Source organism: Stegastes partitus, unplaced genomic scaffold (genome assembly GCF_000690725.1).
Source record: "Stegastes partitus isolate 25-593 unplaced genomic scaffold, Stegastes_partitus-1.0.2 Scaffold1243, whole genome shotgun sequence".
Lineage (NCBI taxonomy): Eukaryota > Metazoa > Chordata > Actinopteri > Pomacentridae > Stegastes > Stegastes partitus.
The window spans coordinates 139,612-143,982 of NW_007578974.1; the positions used below are offsets into that span (position 1 = coordinate 139,612).

Genomic DNA, 4,371 nt, shown 5'->3' on the forward strand with positions numbered 1-4,371 from the left:
TAGAAAAACCCTTGTGTGGCAACAAGGTCACGCTGGATGGTAAAGAATGTGACTCATGTGCCAATTACAAGATCGTTTTGTAGCTTCTTTTTTTGTTGGATTGGAGTTACAGGGTTTCCGTAACGGCAGCATGGTGCTAATTATTTAGTGAATAGATGAAAATTGCATAGAGATGTACCCTTTCAGTGTTTATCTGCAGCAACGTGAAGCTGATGACTTGTGACACCGCAGCTTAAGTCTTCATCATTGGCTCTAATGAAGCTGTTCATTCAACATCAGGCCCTATCAGCTTTATGCTGGTGATTTAAATGCTGAGCATAATGGCCAAAAAACCGAGGGTTGAGGAGGAAAATTACACTGAGGCTTTATTAGAGAGAAAGGCAGATAAAAGGAGTACATTACAACGTGGCCGGCCACTTCCTTCTGCTGTTGTCAGAGGTACATTAGCAGCAACTTACTGGAGTTTATTGAGGTTTTTAAATGATGCCGACAGTCACAACTTTTAAACTACCTCCTTGTGTCTATTAGTCCTACTAAAATAGTCAGTAGAAGATATAGTTTCCAGTTACATGTCTGTGCATGTGTTTGCAAATCCTTGAAGGTGCACAGGTTTTGGTAAAGGGATAAAAATGACTCAACAAGCAGGCTTTGTTGGTGGATGAAAGAGTAAATAAAAGGGATTATGCTCAATCCTTAATTATACGCCACGCACACAGACATTTGTGGACACCACATTTACACTTTTACAGTCCACAGGAGTCCACTTGGAGGACTCTTTTTAAGTTGATTCAGTTTTACAATTTTATTTATCCAGTGCCAATTCACAACATATGCTATCTCAAGGCAGTGCACGTAGTAAGGTGAAGACACTGTAGAGTTTGTACAGAGAAAAACAACAAAACCAGAGCTTCCAGTGGAGCATCTGTGAGCAGGCAGCAGTGGAACCATGATTCAGGAGGGGTGGCCATCTGCCTTTACCAGTGTCTGTGTTTTCTGCACATTACCATTACTAGTAAGCATGCACACGATTGCCGTTGTAGAGTAGCTGCCATGCACACCATTGGCATGAACGAAATATATGTCATACACACACTCATGTACTTGTGGATGCTTGAAGTGTAACGCTGGCCTTAGAAGACCCACTGACACGTCAACTGGACCCTCACAATTTTGGTTACCAGAAGACTAATAACGAAACAAGGAGTCAGTAGAACAAGCATTTGAATGCATTTTCTCAAAAAGATTATTAAAAAGGATAAACTTACACCATCTTGGTAGTGCTCGAGAAAAAGTCGGGGGATCAGCAGAACCCACTGGCCCTCGGAGCAGAGCAGCACAGCAGAAGCATGCTGGACCCATAGCCCTGAGGTTGATTTATCAAAACCACCTTCTGTTAAGTTTAAAGCTTCTCAGATATTCAGACTCCATTCTGTCTTATTCCTTTGCGTCCATTCTCACATTGGCATGTTTTTTTGTTTTTTGTTTTTTTTCCCAGTTGTTCATTCTGCTGTATATACACAGGTAGTGTAGCCGAGGAGTCCAAAGAGTAGCAGTGGTGCATGGCAGTAACTAAGTAGGGCAACTGAAATGTCCAAACTTCCATGCATGGGGTAGCTGGTCATGAAAAGCAGAGTGGCGCAGCGGAAGCGTGCTGGGCCCATAACCCAGAGGTCGATGGATCGAAACCATCCTCTGCTATGAAGATATTTCTCTGCCGTTCAAGGAAGTTTGGAGTGTTGGAAATACAGGTTGGCTGTTCCTTGGGCTAAGGCACTCGATTAAAGCCTATCGCCTCTTGAAAGGTGTGTCTGTATTTGGCTCATTGTCATTTGGAAGCATCAATCCATCAGTTGATGTCTCTGTAAACCTTAGAATAGGTGTGCAGCCTAAAGGCCGATTCATGCTTTCAGTGTCCGCAATGGTACATGTGATGTAGGGTGGTAAGGTGAACAATATTAAGATAATATGCACACAAGAATACTCAAGAAAAGCTAATTTAGAGGGTATTTAAATAATAACACACTGCAAAATGAAAGCACTCCATCTGTGCATGTAGCAGGAAAACAACTGCTGCTTCAGACAAATGCTTGTCATGAGAAGAAGAGAGGAAGCGAGGACTCTCTGTTATTGATGCCTTCATAATTCATCATTAAAAGAGTTGTAATTGAAGTAGTTGCTGCTGGACTTTGAGCACCATCGATGGAAAGCACGTGCAAATCAACCACAGCGGGGAGCTTTAAATTCTCCAGAAGCCCTGTGTCATGTCCGCCCACTCTTCTCAGCACACACAATCCAATCTGCAGCCAGCTTCTGCAAAAAAAAATGTGGAGATATAACATACACTCATCTGATAGTGTTCTAGTTACAACACACATGTAACAGCAGAGTGGCGCAGCGGGAGCGTGCTGGGCCCATAATCCAGAGGTCGAAGGATCGAAACCTTCCTCTGCTAATGTGAGCTTTTCCTGCTGATGCATCTCTCTGTCACTGCACGAGAGTGTTTCAAACAAACAGCCACCGAATATAACATACGTGGCACCAATCAAGATGAGTTTTTGTTTCTTTGTTTTGCCCCGAAAACTTCTGGAATTCGGCCAATCAAAACCAACCTCCACCTGAAATTATGCACCTCGAACAACAGCACCAGAACACATGTGTGTTTGTGTATAAAAGTTCTCTTTGTGTGATTAAAAAGTCAACAAAACAAACCTCCTGCCTCCTCAGAATTTAAAATCCAAACGAAATGCACAGTATTTACCTTCGTGAAACACAAAGCGAGAGAGCGGAAACAATGAAGGGTTGCAGAAGCATAATGCATCATCCTACCTGCAGCTGTTTTAACTGGAACAGACGAGAGAGAGACAGGAGGTTATATCAGAGATAAACAACACTTAACGCCCACGCGCCGGCTTAAAGGTACAGAAAAACGTTGAATCGGAAACGCACACCTCCACGAACATGCATAGAGACGCATAAATGAACGGCGTCGATAGCCGCAACTCTTTCCAAACTCCTGCATTTCTTTTTTCTCTTTCCTCACTCACAGATATAATGTATTCACACTTTGATATATGCGCGCAGTACTTCACGCCCTGTCTGTCTGCTCTCGCTCACACACACTGATTGTTCTCTTGTAATTGTAGCTGCAGCCTGTCGTGTTGCTTTGACTGTTCGGTGTAGTTACATGAAACAAAGGCCTGATTAATTGCGATACCTTGATAGCGCCGTAAACAAATGACAACGCGGCTGAGACGAATGGTGGCCTCCATCCAGCACCTGTCTGTGTAATTAGAATTCATCATATTTAAAACAACAGAACTTCCCATTACCCTCGTATAAAGGCTTTTTACTTCGGTCACCGCTGACAAATTGTGATAACTCATCCAGACACTTCTGAAATTGGTTATTGGGGAAGAAGCTGACAGCCCGGAGCTTTGTTTAGGTTGAGAAGCCTACAAATAGCAGAGGGTGGTTTCAATCCATCGACCTCTGGGTTATGGGCCCGGCACGCTCCCGCTGCGACGCTCTGCTCCTTCGACCTTAAACGTCCCTAAAGACAGCAAGGTTTTATTCACAAAACTCCAAAAACACAGGCATTCATTTCCCCTCAAAGGGTTTGGCTGAGAGTTTTCCTCCAGCATCAACAGCACGAGCTGAGCAGTTTGCAAGTATCCGAGGGGCTGCCATAAAATCAGGTACCCATGCTGTCCACAGGATGAATATTTATCACCCCTGACCTTTTCTTAAGCACCACCAGAATGGTCAGTTTTCAAGTTTTCTATCCAGTGAAGAATCTGCTGGATGCAAAATGTCTCGTAGACACCTTTTGGGACGGTGAATCCTGACTTAAGCGTGTAGAACTGCATACGAGAGTTGGTGCAAAGGTCTCGTCTCATCAGGCAGTCCATTCTGTACTGACTCTACCAAACTACCAGAAGAAATACAGGTTAGGTTATGGGGTCGTGCTGCTGTGCATCCAGTTAAGTCAGTAATACATCATCTGTGAATTACCAAAACAAACAACAACAAAAAAAGAGACTAAAGTACACTACTTGATAACACTTAAATGAGATTGGACTGGTTTGCTCCAAAAGCATCAACTTTTTGATGTAGAACCTCTAAAGCTTGCTAATGTACATGTTCTAAGTTACTGCCCCAGGCAAAGACAATGTCCAACACTAAACTATTCAAAGTAAATTGCTGGTTTTGCACAGATTGTGTGGCACATCCAAAATATGTGACCACATTTGATGTTATTTTGGTAATTATGAGAAATTGTTTAACATCACTCTATATTATTGTAATAATATTTGCACACTTAGTAAGAGTAGTACTGTATAAATAATAATGTAGAGGGGCGGAACCTTTGGC

The 4,371-nt window shown here is 42.8% G+C and overlaps 2 non-coding genes across 2 annotated transcripts; both read left to right on the plus strand.

Moving 5' to 3' along the window:
- Positions 1 to 1,626: 1,626 nt before the first annotated feature.
- On the plus strand, positions 1,627 to 1,698 carry trnam-cau (transfer RNA methionine (anticodon CAU)). Its single transcript has one exon. It is a non-coding gene; the product is annotated as a tRNA-Met (tRNA).
- Positions 1,699 to 2,380: 682 nt separating this feature from the next.
- On the plus strand, positions 2,381 to 2,452 carry trnam-cau (transfer RNA methionine (anticodon CAU)). The gene has a single exon. It is a non-coding gene; the product is annotated as a tRNA-Met (tRNA).
- Positions 2,453 to 4,371: the final 1,919 nt, after the last annotated feature.